We start from the raw sequence: 23,178 nt of genomic DNA on the forward strand, positions 1-23,178 counted from the left end.
TACACTGTACTACAGAGCTACAGTCGTCAGAGCAGCATGGTGCTGGCAGAAACACAGACACACAGGTAATGGAGCAGAATTGAGAGTCCTAATACTGCTGTAAGGAACCCCCTCAGGTGGTTTTAAAGTAAATAAACACAAATAGGTGCGCATTTTAGTCACTACTCAGCTGCTCATCTTATGTTGGCCGAGAACTAAGCTTCCATGGATAGTGGACCCAGTGGGATGGATGTTTCAGATCCATCACCCTTGTGGAAAGCTGTCCGGAACAAAGCCTTGGGAACATCCAGTGAATCTTAATTTATAACTTTCTAAATGGCACACTACTGATAAGATCATTATATGAGAAAAAGGATGGTTTGCAAACAGACAATGGTTCTCAGCACTCTGTTCTCCTGTAAGTCCTTTCTGATCCATTCATTATGAATGAGTATGTTTTTTACATTTTACTCATCACATCTCCTTTTGTCTAATTTGCAAGGTGGTTAAATTCTTATACCTCCCATTAAATTAATGCATGCATCATGGAAGTGCAATTATTTCTAAAATCAAAATTGTGAGGGAGCATCAAAACTTTAAGGGAAAATTCACTCATTATTAATTACATCTACTATATCCCTAAAAGCACATGGCATGGTCATTGTGGCATCATTACGATAATTATGTTTTATTTGTGCTTTCTCTGCACTATAGATTTGTCTTTGTCTGTTGGAACTGCTATCACAGAATTAATTATCACAGAATGGGGGGTTATAAACAGCAAATATGTATTCCTCGTGCTTCGGGAGGCTGGAAGTCCAAGATCAAGGCACCAGCAGGTTGGTATCTGTGGAGGACCGCTCCCTGATTCAGTGTCTTTTCACTGTGTCCTCACATGGCGGAAGGGGCCAGGGGCTCCCTGAGGCCTCTCTATAAGGGGCTTAATCCCCGAGGCCCCCACCTCCTAACACCATCTCCTTCTGGGTTAAGTTTTAACATATGAATTTTTTTTGGGGGGGACACAAACATTCAATCCATAGCAATACTTAAGTCACATTTTACCACATGTCACCGGTTTGCTATAGCTCTCCATTTTTACCTTTGAGATACTGTTCACAGAACCACCTAACAAAGTGGACGTACACATGTGCATGCACATTTATATGTTTCTACTCACCTACTTATCCGAGAAAGATAGTGAGATGCATAAACCTCTGTGCTTTGGAAGGTGGACCCTTTTTTTATTTGTTGTTTAACGCCAGGGGGATTGATTCTACCTGACCTTGGCCTGTTACCTGCTATTCTCTCAATCATCTCTGCAATAGCAGACCAAGTGCCGCCAACCAGGAATGTTTGTATCCACACAGGCAGATGCAGAGCCTGCAGCCAGAGCAGAAGTCAGACAGAAATGAGGAGCCTTGCTCAGGACCTCGGATCAATGGGTTCCTCTAGAACCTCGGGACAGAGCATGTGACCTTTCCACCATGGAAACGCCACTGGCTCAGACAAACCTGAAAGGAATGGACAAGACAACATAGTGTGCAGCTCGAGGCAAAGCTGCCTTTTTAGAAATCTCCCCAAGGACCTCCAGGCCCACAGTGCTCCTGCGCAGACAAAGAGGCTTAACCTGCTGTTTCACAAAGCGTCATCTGCTGTGAGTCAGGCAGTGACTAGGGAGAGAGCGGCCAGGAAACTTGTCCAAAAGGCTTAGAGGCACAGCCAGCCACGCATGGCTTCTTACACAAATCCTGATCAGAGGCAGAAGGCTACAAATTGTATGTGGTGTATCCTCAAATCCCCTCACATTTCAGGGCAGATCTGCCTCACAGCCCTGACGGAGAACTTTGACCCCTGCGATGTAACCCGAACTCATGATGTCCACCGGCATAAGCTATTCAAATTTTCTGTCATGGTACTGTATCATCCATAAATGCACCCAACACCTGCCTTCGGTGCTAATCAGACATTTGTTTTACAAATCTGTGGGCAAAGATATTTAGCCCAAAGTGTTTTCTGCCATTGAGAGAGCTCAGTGCTCAAATCAGAGGCTGAGATAGCAGGGTGAACCTCATGTAAAGAAGTAACAGTGGCTGTGTTGAAGGCTCAGTTTATACCCTACAGTGTATAAGGAGTCAATAGGGGTTCAGAGTAAAATGTATCTCAACTCAAGAGGAGGATAATGAGGTATGCGAACATCAACTGAATCAGAATGTGATATTAGGGACATTATTATTCAACATTGGATCTACTTTGGAAATATATGACAATTGGTGAAACTTTCTTGAGATGTGTGTGTGTGTGTGTGTGTGTGTCTGTACAATTCTTCCAACACCATTTTATCTTATCAGGAACAGGTAAGTCTGAAAAGAAGGCGCTTTTCTTTACTCTATTTCACCCCCTCTATGGCCACTTAGGAAGTGCAGCAACCAGAAACTGAATATCTAAGCAGGGCATCAATACCTATATTAATAAAAGGGTAATATGCAAATTGGTCAGGTCATCCTCAAAGTAATGACCAAACAGCAGGCTGCATGGGGCAACAAGGCCAGCAGGGGGTTAGTGAGGGTAGACCAAAGAACTGAACAGTAGACTGCATGGGGCAACCAGGCTGGCAAGTGGAGGGGCTGTTGGGGGCAACCAGGCCAGCGGGGGGAAGGAGAGAGGAGTTGGCAGTGAGGGACAACAAGGCTGTCAGGGGGAGCAGTTAGGGGAGATCAGGTCAGCAGGCAGAGGCAGTTAGAGATGATTAGGCTGGCAGGTGAGCAATTAGGAGCTAACAGTCCAGGATTATGAGAGGGATGTTCCGGATTGGAAAGGGTACAGGCTGGGCTGAGGAGACCCACCCCTGTGCATGAATTTTGTGCACCAGGCCTCTAGTCTATACTAATAATAGAGGAATATGCAAATTGTCCAGGACACTGTCACAGTAACAACTGAACAGCAGGCTGCATAGGGCAACCAGGCTGGCAAGGGATTGGTGAGGAATGACAAAATGACTGAACAGGGGGGAGCAGTTGGGGATGACCAGGCCAACAAGGGGGACAGTTAGGAGCAACCTGGCCAGCGGGGGCGGGGGCAGTTGTGGACGACCAAGCTGGCAGGGGGCGGAGCAATTAGGGGCCATTAGGCATGGAGGCAGGTGATCAGTTAGGAGCCAGTGGTCCTGGATTGTGAGAGGGATGTTGCATTGCTGGTTTAGGCCCGCCCAGTCACTGGGATTGGGCCTAAACCTGGAATCAGACATACACCAAGGGGTCCTAGATTGGAGAGGGTGCAGACTGGGCTGAGCTTCCCCTCCATGCATAGATTTTGTGCACTGGGCCTCTAGTTTGCTATATATTTAGCTTTACTATATATTTAGCTTTAAAAATGTAATTCATAATGCTTTTGAGTCAGATAAGTTTCATCTCTTCAGGCTTTTCTACATATAAGTAAAAGGATATAGGGATTATTGAATCTGCAGAATTGGTCTAAGATATTAAACCAAATCCAGTCAATTATTGAGCAAATACGTATGGAGACTTAACCTGTGCCAGGAGCAGTTCTAGGCACTGAGGGTCATAAACAAACAAAAATAAAACAAATCTGCCCCCTCAGGGTGCTTATACATTGGCAAGTTTAGTAAGGCACTCACACAGACACACGGACAATAGTAATGAAAATTCAACATGAAAAAATATATGCATACCTGGGGCAAAGAAACCTTTGTCCCACTGACTGCATTTAGAAAACGTTGGAAAATGTTGAGCAGAAAAGTAAAGTAATTTTATGTATGTTTTAAAAGGATTACTGCAAAAAGCAATGCAGTTTTCATGGGAGCACAGAGTGTAACAATTTTTTCTGATGGACTGATAAGACAGAGAGACTTCAGGATGCCTTTCTGTAGAATTCAAGAACAATTAAATAAATGGGCCCAGAAACATGAATGATCTATCTCCTTCCTTCAAACTGGCACTTAAATACTATGGGCTCCCTGTTCTCAGGCCTTCAGACTCAGGATGAATCACAACACAGGCAGATGGCAGGCTCTGGGACTTCTCAGCCTCCACAATTCTGTGAGCCAATTCTGAATCTCCATGTAGACAAAGAGGTAGATAGAGATAGAGATTGGGATACAGATACAGATACAGAAACAGATACCGATACAGATACAGATACAGATACAGATACAGATACAGATACAGAGATTCACTTTCTATTGGTTCCATTTTTCTGGAGAACCCTGATTAATACAGATTAACTTCAGCTTTCAGAGAGAACTTGAGTTTATACAATCTATAACTCATTCCTTCTTTCCTACTAGGCACTAGAACATTTGAAAAATTCTGATGACGTTTACTAGCTGGAAGATAAGGCATTTCTCATCAAAGGATTTTTTTAGTAAGATGTAAATGGATTCATCTAGTTTGTTTGTTGCAAATAAGTATTGAACTTATGTATTTATGGGATTTGTCAAACTGGAGGGTCGAATTTAGTTTTGGATGATCTCTCCTGTGTGACTAAGTATAAAAACTAACCCCCCTGCCAACACCTGCCTCCTTCTACCTTTGAAGTCACAATGACCAGTTTTCCCAAACCAGAATGCATCTCAGTGCAGGATGGATACCTGCAGGGGGCAGCACTGGCTGGCTGGGCCCTTCCTAGGATCCCTCCCTGTCAGCTTTCTTGCTTGTATCCCTGGCTGTTCACCAGTTCAGCATGGTGCTGATTAAGATCTATGCTTAATGAGAGTCTGACTGACTTTTCAGGCTTTTATGGTCCTGCATCTATCTAATAAAAATGGGGTTTTATGTGATGATTTTCATTATATTAACAGGCCGAAGATTAAAGAGGCTATGCCTTTCTCCTCTCTCTAGGTGCCATATATTAAGTAAATCACCTTTCCTGTAGATGCAATTGTGAAAAAGGCTATGTTTATACTACAAGGAAAGTGAACTTGTTATTTGTGAAATTCATAAAAATATACAGGGTGTTTACTAGAAGCATGTACACAGATAATATATGTACACAAATGACTCACATTTTAATCATACTCTTCAGTGAAACAGTGTGCTTTAATTGTGTTTCCTAGAATAAATGTGATGTCATATAACTAGCATTTAGGTGAATTGGAGTTGACAGGAAGTTATAGAAGTGGAAGGTACAAATGTTAGTTGATTTACTATTTACAAATATTTTTCCCTTAGACATTTTATACTTCTTTCTTCCCCAACCAATTTTCTTTTATGTAACTCTTTCTAATAACCATGGCTTTTGGAAAGGCAGAAAATATAATGTGTCTATATGAGTCACATTTAAATGATTATATCTACTTTCCATCCATGGAATATTCAGGAAAAGTCAAAATATAAATTCAAGGCCAATCTACTGCACCCACTTGGTATCTACTGAGTGCCTACAACCTGCCACTTATAATGTTAGCCTTTCAATTAGGCTTAAATTTTAAGTTAGTACAGGCTCTAAAACCAAGGTAATCATAATCTTTGGAGGCCCAAGAAAAATGGTTTTATTTCAATTAAAAGTAAGATATACTTGATGGCAAAGTTCAGTGCAGGATTAAATGTATCATTCATAAGATAATAAAGCTAATTACCTAACACGAAGGGGGGTGAAGAGGGGTTTTCAGCCCATGCTGTGGAGTGGGGGGAAGCTGACAAGAAGGAGAGATAGTTTAGGGAGTTATCAGGATGTCTGAAATTGAGCCAGGTGAAAAGAGATAAAGGATATTCAGAAACAAGAATTTCCCTCTTTCTCCAAGTTTCATATTGTTTTTTCAACCAGGCAACTTCCAGATAAATAGATGATAGTGATTATATGAATGTCACATGTTCCATCAAGACAGGGGGGCAGTTGAAATCAGAGACCTCCCCACAGGAAAGATGAGTAAGAGAAATGGGACAATAAAATAAGATGTGTGCAGTCACTTAAAAAGCGACAAGTAAAACACTGAGAAAGGCCTTCGGCTTATGCACAGGGGCATGCCCTAGCACATGTAGGTTGGGGCAAATGGTTGGTGGTTTTAAAATATGAGTTGGGGGAACTGTCAGCAATAAGTCAATCTTTATAGGTGCAGCTATTTGAGAAGAAAAGATTCATTTTAAGGAAAAACATATATACAGTTTCATCTTGGAGGAAAGACAAGCCATGGACTTTTGGGGAAATTTTTTAATAGTCTTTTTAAAGAATACATACCTATTAAAAATTGAATCTAAAAATAAAAACAAACTAACAAGGAATCTATTGAACAAAATAAACTGATGAATAATATAGAACCAAAGGCATGGAAACATGGAACAGACTGATGAATCTCAGAGGGAAGGGGGGAGGGGAAATAAGAAGAGGGTAACCAAAGAACTTCTATGCATATATGCATTACCTATGGACACAGAGAATAGAGTGGTGAAGGCCTAGGGAGGAGTAGGAACCAGGTAGAGAGGGTAATGGATGGTGAAAAGGGGGACATCTGTAATACTCTCAATAATAAAAATTTAAATTTTTAAAAATAGTCACCAAAATAAAGATATTATCTACAAAAATTAACTTGTTAGCCAGCAAGATAAAGGCTAACTTAAGAATTGACAATAATGCTGACACATAATTGTACAAAAAAATAAGGTGCTACTTTGGGTGTGGAGGAAGCCTAGGGACAGTGATTGTTCTTTGAGTAGGATCTGCAATCTGTATTTGAACTAATAGTAATGATTAATATTGTTTTTGCATCTACAACCATGACCATCCACTGTGATATCAAGTGTTGGTTTTCTTAGGACATTTATAAATGCTCCTATGTTTTCTACTTTTTCATACATGTGTAATACAATTACATTTATTTGCCACATTCTACATTTACTACTGGTATCCTTAACCTCATAAATAATTTTATTTTATTTATATATATTAAGGTTCATTCTTTCTACTACAAAGTTCTATGAATTTTGGCAAATGTTCCAAGTCTTGAATTCATCATTAAAGCATCATTCAAAATAGTTTCATCACCCAAATATTCTCCCATGCTTCACCTATCCAACCCTACCCCACTTTGAAACCCTGAAAAACAATTATTTTTTAAATCATCATTATAGTATTCCCTTTTAGAATATCCTATAATTGGAAACATCAATATGTGCCTTTTAAAGACTGGCTTATTTCACTTAGAATCATGAATTTAAGATTCACTATTTTCTTTTTATGACTTGCTACTTAATTTTTTAAATCACTAAATAATAATTCACTGTGGGTTTGAAATCAACTCACTGATTGAATTTTGTTTTCTTTTTGGAGTCTGTTAGGAATAAGGCTTTAATAAATATCATTGTGCAGGATTTTGTGCAGACATATGTTTTCAAATCAGGTGGACAAATCCTTAAGAGCATGAGTAATGGATCATATAAGACTATGCTTAGTTTTCTAAAAAATTGCCAAATGCTCTTCCAAAGTCACTGCATCATTTTGCTTTCCCACCTGAAGTAAATCAATGTTCTCCTTGTTCCACATTTTGTCCAACAATTTGTATTGTCAGGGTTTTTTTTTGTTTGTTTGTTTGTTTTTAGCCTTTCTAATAAATTTATATATATAAAAGCCTAAGTGACCCTTACAACTGAACAACCAAATGGCTGAATGACCAGTCAACCGATCTCTCTGATGTTCTCTAACCACCAGGGGGCAGACATTCAACATAGGGACTGCCCCCTGGTGGTCAATGCGCTCCCACAGACAACCTCCTGCAGCAGGCCAACCTCCTTCATTTCCTCCCCCCAGCTGGTCAACCTTCCAGAGCCCCTCTTCCCCCCAGCCTGATGGCCCCAATAACCCCAATAGAGACTGTGTGAGATGACTTTGATTGGCCCTGATCAAGGAAACCCAATTGTGCACAAATCCATGCACTAGGTCTCTAGTATGATAATAAAAATATCTAATGACATTTTTGATAGCTATGCCATGATTTTTTTAATAACAGTATGTTAGGCATCTTTTTATACACTATTTTTCATCACTTATTTTACATCTTCTTCAGTAAGATCATTTGTTCAGATCATTTGTCTATTTTTAATTGATTATTTGTTATGTTATAGTAGAAGTTTAAGAGTTATTTATATAACTAGAGGCCCGATGCATGAAGATTCATGCAAAATAGGCCTTTCTTCCCCTAGGTGTTGACACTGCCTTCACTCCAGCCCAGAGCTGCCTTTCTGCCTTCAGTCCAGCCTGGAGATGCCTTCCAGCTCTCACCTTGTCATATAAATTTGCATATTCCCCCCTTATTGGCTGTGGGTGCCAACATCATTGTAGTGGAGTTATGGTCAATTTGCGTATTCTGTTAGGATTTGGATATATGTCCTATATCAGATTTTTCTTTCGCAAATGTTTTCTTCTGGTCTGTTCTTTTCATTCTTTTGACAGTGACTTCCACAAAGCAGAATTTAAAATTCCAATACTGCACAAGTTATCAATTTTTCTTTCCACAGAATGAGCATTTGGTGCTATATCTAAAAAACTTTTACCAAATATATTTTGGGAAACTGGATATCCATTATTTGCAGATTAATGAATTACATTGGTATCACAAAATAATGGTGTTTGTGGTTATTATTCCTTGGAAATCTTTATATAGGAAACTATTATAAGCAGGGATTGGTTCTCCAACAACTCGTCAATGGTAATATAAACTTATTTGAACTGTGTTCTACATATATGAAAACTATAGTGTATATTAAAGATAATTATTTTGTATGTATGTACGCATTATATTACTTATGCTCCATAGACACCCTAAATGAACAGAAGTGATACTTAAAAATATTTTAGTCACCTATGTTTTATTTATTTTTGTTTTGTGATGGTGAAATAAACTCTGGGTTTTAATCTTCTAAATTATAAAAATGGAAAATAATATCTTGTTGTGTGTGTTCTTTTAAATTCAATGTTCTGTAAAGTACCTTGTACAGTGTCTGGCCAAAGAAAATGATAAATATATAAATTGTCATTCTTAACATTAAAATTAATGTCACTTAAATTGTCATACATAAAAATTAATATTACTCTTTTATTATTTGTGGCAAACCTTTTCAATATATTTTTACCATGAAAAAAGTAAAATTTTGAGAGACAAAAATATTACAAGTGATTTCCAGTTTCTTCTGAAACTTGCAGAGCTGAGAAGAATGTCACTCCAAAACTTAAAAAGAAAAAATGCCAAACAGTAAATTTGGCTTTTCTTGAACTTATTTGCATACTGATGCTGGAAAGCCAAAATAGATCAAAAGACACAGAAGCATGGAACAGACTGTTGAATCTCAGAAGGAAAGCGGGGGAGGGTGGATGGATGATTGGGAAGAGATCAACCAAAGAACTTGTATGCATATATGCATAACCTATGGACACAGACAATAAGGTGATGAAGGCCTGGGTGAGGGGCTGGGGCAGACTGGAGGGGGTAAATGGGGGGAAAAGGGACATATGTAATACTTACAACAATATAGATTTTAAAATAAATAAATAAAAATAAATGATTTCAGCAAGGTATCATGATACAAAATCTCTCAGAAAGAGAAACTAAAAAATCAATTCCATTTACCAATGCAACAATAACAACAAAATAAGATAACTGAAAATCCTCATTCTTTGATAATTGGACTGTAAAATTGTGCAGCTACATTGGAAAATGGTTTGGGCAGCTTGTTAAAAAAAGCTAAACATAAAGTTAATATGCAACCCAGAAATCCCATTCTTAGGTTTCTACCCAAGATAAATAAATATATGTGTTCCCACAGAGAGAAGCAAAAATGTTTAAAGCAAAAATATTCATAATAGCAAAAAACTAAAAACAACCCAATATTCATAAACTGATTACCGCATAAACAAAATTAGGAATTTTTTTTTTTACAATGGAAAACAAGTTTTAAAAATAAATAAAATACTGATACAGTTATAACATGAATAAACTTCAAAATGATTATGCTATATGAAACTAGGCAGACACCAAACACTACCTATTATATGATTCCTCTTATTCTATATAATAAACAGGTAATATGCAAATTAACCCTCACACCCTCACAAGATAGCTGCCTATGACCAGGTCAGCAGGGGAGTTAGTGAGGGATGACCAAATGACTGAACAACAGGCTGTATGGGAAAACCAGGCCGGCGGGAAGGGGAGGGGAAGGGCAGAGAGAGGAGGGAGCATAAGGGGTGACCAGGCCACCAGAGGGGAACAGTTGGTGGCAACCAGGCTGGCAAGGGGGCAGTAAGAGGCAACCAGGCTGGCGGGGGGAAAGGGGGTGCAGTTAAGGGCAACCAGGCTGGCAGGGGGGCAGTTGGGTGCAATTAAGATGGCAGGAGGGCAGTGAGGAGTGAATAAGCCAGTGGGGGGCAGTTGGGGTGACCAGGCTGGCAGGGCGGGGGGGCAGTTAGAGCTGACCAGGCTAATGTGGGGGCAGTTAGGAGTGACCAGGCAGGCAGGGAGGTGAGTGATTAGGAGCCAGTGTCACAAGATTCTGAGAGGGTCTCAGATTGGAAAGTGTGAAGGCTGGGCTGAATTTTGTGCACAAATTTTGTACACTGGGCATCTAATAGAATGTATAAAACATAGATAATCAACTTATATACAAGCATCAGATGAGCAGTTGTCAGGGGTTTGGGGAGAAGGCAGGTTTGACTGTTAACAGATTGGAGGGAATTGTTTGCAGTGATAGCAATGTTCTAAACCTGGATTTGGGTGATGATTGAAGAACTGAACATTTTCTAACAAAAATCATTGAATCATACACAGGCAATGGCAAAATTTGAGGCATATGTCATTCCATATAAGACTATTAAAAACAAGTTTTTGAGGAGGATGAATAGCAGTAACCAAGCAGCTCTGCCAGGTCAGGGCACAGCAGAGAATGGGACACAGGATTCTGCAGCTCTTCAGAGTGAGCTTTCAGAGCTCACCATTCCATTTTGCATCCCGTGAATTTGAGTTTCCTGGAGAAATCCCCATGGAGCTCAGGTGCCAGGCAGGAAGTATGCAGCTAGCTGTTAGAGACTGGAGTCACCCGTCATGGTGTTGCTCATTGGTCTTGTGATTTGAGTGGGGCAGGGGGAACTACAGGGGCTTCCCTGAGCTCCTGGTTCAGGCAGGTCCTCCTGTGCCCTTTGGAGCTCCATCCAGCTCTTCTTTAGCTCCCATCCGGAACTCTAACCTTTGGAGCAGGAATGCTGCTGCCTTAGCTCACCCCTCTAGTCCCAAGACCTTATAGTGTGAATGAGGTGAATGACCTTATTTCTTTCTTTAAGAGAGATATGATCATTAAGTCATCGGGATATTTACAGGATGAAACCATGAATCAGTCCTCATTTAGGGGATAGGGTACTAGATTAGGATAGATCAGGTAAGACACTTTCTCATTTAAGACTAAAAGCAATGCTATTTTCAGGAAATATCATGGGGCAATAAAATCATGCACCAAGGTGACTGAATGGCAGGTGACAGCCTAGTACTTTGACTCTATGCACATCATAACCACTCCTCTCCACACCAGACCATGTGACAATAAGGGCAGGTCACCAGGTCCTGGGACATGCATGAGTGTCTGTTTCCAAAGGAAAGGCCATCTGCAGTTTCCCCTGACACCCTGATTTGTTCAGGCAAACCTTGGGTAACACATCTCAGTCTCCCATAGTCCTCCAGGTGCATGGTGTTCATCAGTAGGCTTATGCAGCTGCTTGGGATTTTGAAATCACTAAAATAGAAAAGCTAACTTTAAAAAGTGTACTGAGTGAGTGGGTTGTCACAGTGAAAAGAAGACAAAGAGTTTAGGTATCTGACTTAAATATCTAAGTGACATTTACTGGAGTTAGATGCAAACCCCCAGTACTAGAACGTAAGACCGTAACTGGCTCAGCGTGAAAGCTACCTCACCCTGGCCCCTTGGGTGGCATGTGGTATCTTCAGTGGCCAAACATGCACTTGGGTGACAAGAAGTCTCAATCTGCTTTCCTTTCTGTGCTCCTCAGTGTCACTTCATAAAGTCCCTTTTCATATTCTTAGATAGAAGAGGAGATAGTGAGGCCATGAGGTGTTGGGGAGATGAAAGGTAGAGGAAAGTCGGCTGCACAAAGCAGTCAAATTATCTGATAACACCAAAGAGCCAGGCAATGCTGATGGTATCAATAAGGGGATTTGATAATCATTTTCCTCCTCAGAAGGGAAGACAGCTGCTTTGAAGTTACCTTACCGTGGACCTTTCATCTCAGGTTTCACTTACCTAAACCCAAAATTAAAAATCATCTTCAAAATCTCAAGGCTCCTTTTGTGAACAGCATGCTTTGGATTTTTAATTATCTGTCGTTTTTTTTCTTTTCTTTTGGCTTCTTATCTATAAATATATGTGTCATCCTGATGACATTTCTTTTCCCCTGGTAGCCCCCAGGCCTGGCTGACACAGGGGAGGGACCAGCTAGTCCCTCATCACCAGCAGCAGTGGCTCCCCACCCCCAATCTCTTCTTTTCGCCCCATTTCCCTGCATCTATTTCTCTCTGTTTTAACAACATCAGTCCCTGAAGAAGTCTGCTGCCCGCATATAGTTCCAAGAATGTGGTACGTAAAGAGATTTGTGTCTTTTAGACCCAGACAAGGACAAAAAGTTCCAATGCTTATTGAATCTCCTGGGATAAAATTCTTTGGTGAAATCATAAATATTTTTATTCAAGTAACTGTTAAGTGTCCCATAATTCAGAACAGGAATCTGCTAGCTTGATTCAAAATTATGATATATGCCCAGTGCCAGGTAGGGGGGCACTGAGCAAAGAAATTGTTCAATAAACATTTTTTTTTAACAATGGATTGATTAAAATCTTAGGGATGAAAAGGCTACATACTGTATGATTCCAACTATAGGTTATTCCAGAAAAAGCAAAACTCTGGAGTCAATAAAAACATTAGTGGTTGCCAGGGGCTCAGTGGAAGGGGTGAATGGGTGGAGCACAGAGGAGTTTTAGGGCCGAGAATACTCTGCATGACACTGTAATGGTGGACACAAGTCATTAGACCTTTGTCCAAACCCATAGACTGAACCACACCAAGAGTGACCCCTGAGGTAAATCATGGACTTTGTGTGATGATGATGTGTCAGTGTAGGTTCATCAATTGTAACAAATGTACCATGTAGTGTGGATGCTGATATGGGGGAGGCTGTGCATGTAATGGGATTATGGATGTATGGGAATTGTCTGTACTTTACCCTCAACTTTGCTGTAAGCTTAAAACTGCTCTAAAAAAATTGTCTTAAACATAACAGAAAGGTCAACCTAATACAATTTAGGTACAAAAAAAAAAATCTTAGGTCCATGGTGAGAGATTTTAGCTTAGAAATCTAGCCTTTGCCCCAAACTAAATATATATTTAATAGTTTGTTTAGTTATTCTTAATATTTATTCTCTAATATATAAAACAAAACTAACATGTAATTGTTTTAGAATAATTCATAGCTAAAATATTTTGAAAAGTTAAAGCATAAGAAAACCAAACAGCACAGCCTCCTCAGTTTCCTTTCACTCTTTACTCCATCACCTTCTCTGAGCTACAGAAAGCTTTATAGTGAGGCCCTGCCATGGTGCAGCTGGAGGGTCTGGTGTTTACTTATCATATTAATTTTTAGGTTGAAGGACTGAAATACACCCGTTTTGCTTTGGGTCTGGAATATACAACTGGGTTGGTTCCTGTGGAGAAAGGCCCATTCTTCAAAGGGCCAAAGCTCCTTAACTGGTCCAATGCCCAGGAAACTGGCACCCAAAGTTATCTTACAATTTTATACATTTAAGAAGCACTGTACACCGTTGATGTATTTCATCACATCTTACAATCATTAATGTATAACCAACACCTTTATCCATAAAAATCTGAGATGTCAAACTTCACATGAGAAACACTTTGTATGTTTTTCTCTAATATATAATAAATTGCCTATTTTCTCACCAAATTTGTCTTTTGGTAAAGCTCAGTGAAATAATGGTGATAGTAGGTAACACAGATTTTAAAGAAATTTTACTAAATGAACAGATATCAAACAAAGAAAATATTACTCATTCAATTTTCTGTGAAATGGGGAAAAGGCTACTATTATTCAGTTTCAGTAACAGAACATGCTCAGCCCAGCTCTCAGAAACCTACCTTCCAGAGGAGCACATTCTGAGAACCACAGTGGGAAAGCATTTGCTGTTTTGTCTGGACCACAAAGAAGATTTAGGAAGTGTGAGAGTGATCTAAGAGAAGCTGGAAAGGTGACAGATGGCCCTTGTGTACTTCAGGCTCCTAGCAGTTGGCCTCTGTCCCCTTTCCCTTTGTGTGTGTTAGGGGAGTGTGACATGGTTATAAACTGTTTATTCTCAATCCTGCCTTTTTGTGTTTCTTTCTTAAAACTCTAAAATATGTGCTAGGTATAACAAACCTACAGTGAAATGCACGAATATTAAGTGTACATCCCAATGAATTTTGGCCAATATGCACACCCTTACAACCACCACTGATCCCTGCAAGCACCCCTTCAATCCCCCCTCCCAGTCCACAGAACCTCCCCACCCCCACTGGTAACTACAATTCTGATTAGTTCTGCCTGCTTCAGTCTTTGTATGAGTGCAATCATATAGTGTCTACTTTTTGTGGCTGCCTTCCGTCACTCAACAGTGACTTCTTAAGCTGTGTTCATACAGGAATGAAAATGTCTGGGCTTTTCCATATTAAGGGATGCTTATCTAAGAGTGCCAATCTAAGATCCTTCTCCAGAAGCTGAACAGTGGTCATGGTGCAGATTCTGACCATGAAGAAAGTCGGCCAACACCATTCCTAATGGCTGGCATTTCCGTCCTCTCAGGCCCACTCTTGGGTCTCCCTCTCTGTGATTGTCTTTAATGCCATACTCAGTGAATGCAAAACAAACTCAGATACACAGCATCAAACCATATGACTAAGGTACAATTGTTTTCATAGCTGTTTGTAGATGTAGTAGAACAGCATTACTCCTAGGTAACAGCATTACCATCTAGGAATATTATAATGAAAGCTGACTAGCTCATTTGACTTTTCTAACATTTGGGAATATAAGTAATAATTTGGAAACAAAATAAGAAAAAATAATTCTACGCTGAATGACTTCTTGTTTCATGCACACAAGGGCCTGCAGAAATATGCCACTGAGCAATTTCTGGGTCAGAATAAATTAGAGTTTGTAATACATTTGCCTGTATTGAGAAAGCATAAAAAAGAAATGAGGTAATTTTGTCAGGGTTTGATAATCATTGTTCACTGAAACATAATGCAAGTTATGTATTTGACTATAAAATAAAATAACGAGGAGATATATTCCAGGTCGTTCTCATAGATTATAAACTCAATAATCCAATTGTGTATATTTAATGATTCCACAGTTCTGATCACTTATTTTCAAGTGGTATTTGGAGATAATAAGCCCTAGCCTCTGCAGTGTGCTATAGAATTTCCTTTCCCAAAATGAAGGGTGGAAAGAAATCTTTGAATGTGACCAGATTCGGTGAATTTGACAACAAAGTCATCTTCAATAAAGTCAACCACAGAGGAACTGACCCATAGCCTGGCACATCCTACAGTTTTCAAAACAGAGAGAGAAATTCTGCCACATTTAGTGCTGGTCATCTCTCCTTTAAATTCATTGATTTATCTTAATTGCTTAACAATAATTGTCTTCTGAATCCCCAGGTGAAAGAATAGACTTCGTGATAATATCTATCTTATTTAATAAAAGCCTAATATGCAAATTGTCCCCTCGATCAGAAGTTTGACTGGGAGTTTGACTGGGGAGGAGGGACCAGAAGGCCAATCTTCCTTGGACCCTCCATCCATTTGGCCTGGCCCTATCAGTCCCCACCTGTGCATGAATTCATGTACTAGGTCTCTAGTGATAGAACAATAATAATGATTAATTTGATGTATGAAAAATATCCCATCTCAATACTATTCATTACAAAGAAAGGTCAGAAAGAGATTACATTGGAAAAGTACTGAATAGAGTATATGATGATTTTCTTTAGTTTTATAAAATTCTTAGTATGGGGGCTTATTTTTCATATTTCCTCATGATTTCTCTATGTCATTATTCAGGTGTGGGTAGATGAGAGGGCTTTTAACTCTCCAAAATATTGAAAGGTGATACAAAGAATGTAGGAAAAAAGTCTGATACATCTAGAGCAGTGTTTCCCAAACTTCTCTCATGATGAGAATCACCTGGTGGAGTTGTTAAAATACAGATTCCTGAATCCCAACTAAGAAGTGCTAAACTAGAATTTTTTGGAACATATAGGTAAAATTGTATACTTAACTAGTGTTCCCAAAACTTCTAGTTTAACACTTCTTAGTTGGGATTCAGGAATCTGTATTTTAACAACTCTACCAGGTGATTCTCATCATGAGAGAAGTTTGGGAAACACTGTCCTAGAGCAATAGAAATGAAGGAAAAAAACAAATGGGACTACATAAAATTAAAAAGCTTCCTAACAACAAAAGAAGTCAGTGTCAAAATGAGAAGTATGGGAGAACATATTTTCCAATGATACATCTGATAAGGGGTTAATTTCCAAAACACATAAAGAACTCATACAACTCAACAAAAGGAAGACAAATAATCTAATTAAAGCAATGGGAAAAATAGATACTTCCCCAAAGAGGAAATACAGATGACCAAGAGACATATGAAAAGATACTCAATGTCACTAATCAACAAAGAGATGTAAATTAAAACTACATCAGATATCACCTCACACCTACCAGCATGGCTACCAGCAATCTATATATATAAAAAGGCAGTGACTGTGATGGCCAAAACAACTGGTCAACTAAACAGCACACTGCATGGGGCGACCAGGCCAGCAGTGGGAGCAGTTGGAGGTGACCAGGCCAAAGGGCGCAGTGAGGAGTAACCAGGCTGGCAGAGAGGGCAAGTTGGGGGTGGCCAGGCTGGAAGAGGGGGCTGTGAGGGGCAACCAGGCCAGAAGGGGGTGTAGTTGGGGTGATCAGGCTAGCAGGCAGAGGCAGTGATGGGTGATCAGACTGGAAGGGGGGGCAACTGGGGGCAATTAGGCTGGCAGGAAGGTGAGTGGTAAGGAGCTAGCAGTCCAGGAGTGTGAGAGGGATGTTTGACTTCTGATTTAGGCATAATCATTGGGGATTGGGCCTAAAGCGGAAGTCAAACATCCCCTGAGGGGTTCCGGATTGGAGAGGGTGCAGGATGGGTTGAGGGGATCCCCCCTCCATGCATGAATTTCATGCACCAGGCCTCTAGTAAATCAGTAAACAGCAAGTGCTGGCGAGGCTATGGAGAAAATAGAACACTAGTTCACTACTGATGGAAATGCAAACTGGTACACTCATTATGGAAAACAATATGGAGTTTGTTAAAAAAATTAAAAATGGAACTAGTGTGTGACCCATTTGGGCTATATGAATCACAAAACACCAGTCAGACAGAATATATGCACCTCTATGTTCATAGCAGTGAAATTTACAATAACTAAGATTTAGAAACAGCACAAGTAGTTAAGTGAATAAAAAAGATGTTGTACATTTACTCTATACAGCAGTAAAAAAAGAAGGATCTTTTGCCCCTTGAGACGCATGAAGGGGCCTGGAGATATTATGTTCATTCAAATAAGCCAGTCAGAGAAATACAAATATCACATAATGTCATTTATTTGTGGAATCTAATTAACAAAACAAACTGATGAACAAAATAGGTCCAAAGACATGAATTCATGGAACAGACTTGCATATTTCAGAGTGGGGGATGGGATGCGATGAGAAGAGATTAATCAAATAATGTATATGCATAGCACATGGACACAGACAATAGTGTGATGAAGGCCTTGGTGGGGTGGCAGCCAGGTAGAGGGGAACAAAATGGGGATAAGGGGATATCTGTAATACTATCAACAATAAAGATAAATTTTTTTAAAAAAGTCCATCAGAAAGTGTGTTAGTAAAGCAAAGATATTGTGGAAAGCAACAGTTATGAAAGGGGAGAGCCCAGTGCACCTTCTCTAGCAGGTAACTTGGGTTTAGACTGCGTGTAGTCTTGTGAGATACACTAAACATACTAGACTTCCTTCTACAATACAACAGTAATAGTAATATATATTTTTATTAATCCTGACGGCAATAGAAAGCAAGACTGTTACAGAATAAAATGGAACTCTTTGTTGTAATATTCTGCAACAATTAATGCCATAAAAAGACTGATGACCAGAAATAAAGAAAAAGGTGGAGAGGTGGGAAGGGGAGGAGGCACACGTGAAATTGGCTGGTGTTAAAAACAATTGGCCTCTGTTTCTGTGGGCACATGTTCATGTGTTCTGTGTGGGTGTGATCTTAGAAGGCACAGGCAATGCCTTCTTAAGAGTATTCCCTTGACTGACTCTTTCAGACTGCTGGAAGTAAGGTTAATACATAAGGAGGTTTCCAAACACCCATGAACCAGAAGGTCATGGTTTGGTTCTTGGTCAGGGCACATGTCTGGGTTGCAGGCTCTCTGGGTTGCAGGCTCAATCCAGTAATCCAGTAGGGTGCATGCAGGAGGAAGACAGACAATGATTCTCTCTCATCATTGGTGTTTCTTTTCTTTTTCTTTTTTAAAATATATTTATTGATTTTCCATAGAGAGGAAGGGAGAGGGAATAGATAGCTAGAAACATCGATGAGAGAGAATCATCGACCAGCTGCCTCCTGCACACCCCCTACCAGGGATTTGCCCGCAACCAATGTACATGCCCTTGACCGGAATAGAACCTGGGACCTGGGACCTTTCAGTCCGCAGACCGACGCTCTATCCACTGAGCCAAACCGGTTTCAGCCATCATCGGTGTTTCTATTGCTGTCTTCTTCTCCTTCCTCTCTCTTAAATCAATTAAAATAAAATTAAAATCTTCAGATGAGTATTAACAACAACAAAAGTGCCATGGAACATGGCTCATTAATTTTCTAAATTTCATGCTCTGCATTGTTTTATCATGTCTGAGTGTGAACCTTTTATCAATGTTCCTACTCCCAGTAATTTATTAAGCCCACAGTGACATTTTCTACTCTAGCACTTTTCTGTCAGTAACTTGTTCCAATCTTTTTAAAAAATGTTTTACAGGTATGGATTGCTTTGTAGTTTACTTAAGGGATGTGTTTGCGCTTGGTTTCCATAGCCTACTAATGTACACTAGAATTCATTTTATTGAGTCCTCAAATCATAAGAAACAGATAATCTTGATCCAGAAGAAAAGAAAAGAACATATAGATCCTTCAATCAACTAAATTAGCTGTCCACAGTGATCAAATTCAACAGACATGGCTGCCTTCTTCATGTGCTGCATGCATGGAGGTGTTATGCCTAACACAACTTCTGATGGACTTCTATTTTTTTTTCTAAGCAACTCTGTTTTTCATTGGAACAAGTTTTAATTTCTAAAACAAATACTAGGTTTTTGCTTTAGTTACTGATACACTCTTTAAAACCCTTAAGGTGATATTCACTGTTTATTAGATACTCCTATTCCAAAATTCCTTTGATGTCTTTGAAATCATTTGTCAAATTCCTTTGGTATTTTTGAAATCATTTGTCAAATGTTGCTTTAAGACCAGTGAGCCAGATGCTCACTTGGTGTTGGAGTTTAAGACAAGAGATGACTACTCTCATGGTGTTATAGTCTAGTCCAGGAGATGTGCTTAGGGGCAGATTCTTTCAGCATAGCATGGCCAGACCCCACAAGGCTGAATTCTGTGTGGAGTATTGACTAATACCTCTAGCATCAGTGCTCAAAGCACGGACATGGGCCAACAGACTGGAACTTATTAGAAGACACCATCGCTTGGCTGTGGTGGCTCAGTTGGTTGGAGCATAGTCCATACACCAAAATATTGCAGTTTTGATACCTGTTTGGAGCACTTACCTAGATCAGGAGTTCAACCCTCAATCGGGGATGTATGTCAACCCATCAATGTTTATCTCTCACATTGATGTTTCTCTTTCGTTCTCTCTCTCTCTCTCTAAAAAAAAATAAATAAAATATACATACATATATATATATATATATATATATATATATATATATATATATATATATATATATATATATATATATATATAAAACTTCTCCTGGGTGAGAATAGAAAAAGAAGTGCAGACACCTGGCCCCAGACTTTGGAATCCTAGGGAGACAGCACCCACAACATGCATGGTAACAAGCCCCCACATGTGGGGGGTTACAATGCAGGCTAAAATTTGAGAATCACTGAGCTAGGTAAATACTACATTATTTCAACTCACTCTCACATTTATAGAGAGAAAATAACACTGTCCTGACAGCATTTATTGTCAGAAAATGAAGTTGCTTGACAAAAAAAAAGAAAGAAAGAAAGCAGAACAGTCCTTGCAAAATCATCCACTCTATCCAGGAATTTACCTTCTTATCTTCTCTAGAGAGTGTGGCAGAATACCCACTTCTTGTCACTTCAAAAGCAGAATTTTGGTTTAAGAGCCAAATGTTATTTTTTTTCTCTTCTTTGGTTTCAATAATGGCCACTCTTTATGAAGATAAGTAAAGATATTTAGAAGTAACTATTATTTATTTGAGGGTTTTATAGCTTCATTAGGAATAATAACTTAGTCTTCATATGGGGCATAGAATTGCTAATAAAAATGAAGCCTATGCAAAATGTTATCCTTACAACATACAGAATTAAATTTCTTTTATGTGACCTATTTTAATATCTGTATTTGCAATGCATAGCAAATATGTGAATTGTATTATTCGTTATATTTTTATTCTGGACTAATTTCTTTCATAAAAAGCTAGTCTTAACAAATACATAATAATTACAAATATGCATATACTTAACAAGGATAATTGATTTTAAATGTAGAGCTATACATACAAATGGATTCTTCTATGAACAGAAACATAAGTATATCACAAGAGAAAAAAAAAAAAACTTATCACAGGACAAAAATATGGCTTCCTGATAAAGTCACTATAATCTTTGATGTGGCATTTTCAACCTCAGACAAGTGCGTGGTTGTTAATCACGCATGAGTGTCGTGCTGTGTGTGCTCCTGGCTGTGAAACTGTGAATATTCACAGTGACAGAACAAGTGCAACAGGCACATTCATGCGCTTGCCTCTCAAATGAGGCTTGAAAGTTTGTCTTAAATATTTGATTAATCATGAAATTAGAATAGTGCCATTGTGACATAGGACATTTATCATATAGTTGGGACAAATGATAAAATGCCTTTATTTGCTTCAGGTTTTTATAGAGGAAAATAAAGAGAGGGCCCCGAGGTTCTCAATGAGAAGGAAGATTTGTTACATAATTAATCTCCTACTCTGCAGCATTCCAATGCTAGCCTTGGACCTGCATTTTTTTTTAGGTACAGGTATATTAGTTCCAAGGTTATTTCAGCTCCAAATAAAGCTATGTCTTCATGGAGTCTACCCCAAACTGGACACATTCCAGACCAGAGCTGAGCAGGAACTTAGTATGAAGATTCCTCATAATTGCAGTAGTGGGGAACCATTATCATTATATCACAAGAATTTATTGTAAGCAGAAGTCAACACACATGTTTGACACTCAGACGTGAAAGCTGCATTATCTAAGAGTGGAGTATTATAGCATTACTAGAGGCCTGGTGCATGCAATTCATGCACAGGGAGCGGGGGTGTTTCCCCTCAGCCCAGCCTGCACCTCTCCAATCCGAGACCCCTTGGGGGATTTCCAACTGCTGGTCGGACATCCTTCTTACAATCCTGGACCTCTGGTTCCTAATTGCTCACCTGCCAATGGTCTAATCTCCCCAAACTGCCCCCCACCCCCCGCCAGCCTGGTCGCTCCTAACTGCCTCCCTGCCAGTCTGGTCACCCCGTACTCCCCCCCGCCCCCGCCCCTGCTGGCCTGCTCACTCCCAACTGCCCCCCGCTTTGCTAGCCTGGTTGTCCCCCGCAGACTGCTGTTCAGTTGTTTTGTCGTCTCTCAGTAACCCACCTGCCAGCCTGGTCATAGGCAGCCATCTTATGAGGCTATGAAGATCAATTTGCACATTACATCTTTATTATATAGGATTCTCCCCTAATCCACTGTGGTATTTCTTCTTTTTCAAATGCTTCAAAAGACATAAAATCATCATTTGAGCTGAGTCCCATCAACTATAGTTACAATATTTTTGTGACTGCCTTGCAGAAGAATAATACACCCACAGAGTCTAGATGAAAACGTGAACATACCTAAGTGTCATCCTCAAAGTTAGCCTGCCAAGTGCAAAAGATGCCAGAGCATTCAATGGTTCATAGGCACAAAATGCTGCTCTGATATTTTAGGACATTTATAATGGTGTCACCATTTTTAGATGGAGTCAGAGGAAGAATGCTAAGAGGATCAGGCAATATTTATCTGTTATTCGTGCTTCTAATGTAGCACAGATGTTTTCTGCAAAACCTTCCTTAATTTAATATAGTTTTAAGATATTGTTTTATAATCTGAAGACTCACATATGCCATGTGAGTATGGTCATCTAGTACATTCATACAGTAGAATAACACAATAAAAATGTATTTACCAACACTTACAGAAAGATAGATTTTACAGTTATGTGAATTATACCTTAATTTAAAAAATCCAATGTTCCTGGTTATAGCTGTCAGTGAGTGAGTAGTTAAATTTGTAAATGTTTTAAAATATTCTTAAATGAGTTGTATGTAGTTCTTTATCTAAAGTGATAGTTCATAATATGGTTTAATATGGTAGTCAGTGCTGTTATTTGTACAATGAGAAGAAATTAATAATTTACATCTGGATTCACATGTTCCCTTCTATTAAGAAAGTAACAATGAAGGACTAGCACTGCACTAGCAAGCACAACCTAATGAGGAATGCAGTGGGTTTGATAAGGTTGTTGTGTTAATTCTGGAGTTCTCATTAAATATTTCAAATAGAATGCTATGGTCATTGTTGATTAAAGGGCTTAGGCATTGCAGAGGACTTATTCATATTTAATAATATTTATATAAAGAAAATGTGGAGAGATTTGTCACACCTTATTCAATAGCCTACTGTCATTTATGTTCCTTGCAATGTCACTGTTTTTTCTGAAAATTTGATACATATGAGATTATTCTTAAAAGCAGGGGGGGGGGGAGTTATAGTTCAG

Source organism: Pipistrellus hanaki (assembly GCF_964339955.1).
Source record: "Pipistrellus hanaki genome assembly, chromosome: 1".
NCBI classification, from domain to species: domain Eukaryota; kingdom Metazoa; phylum Chordata; class Mammalia; order Chiroptera; family Vespertilionidae; genus Pipistrellus; species Pipistrellus hanaki.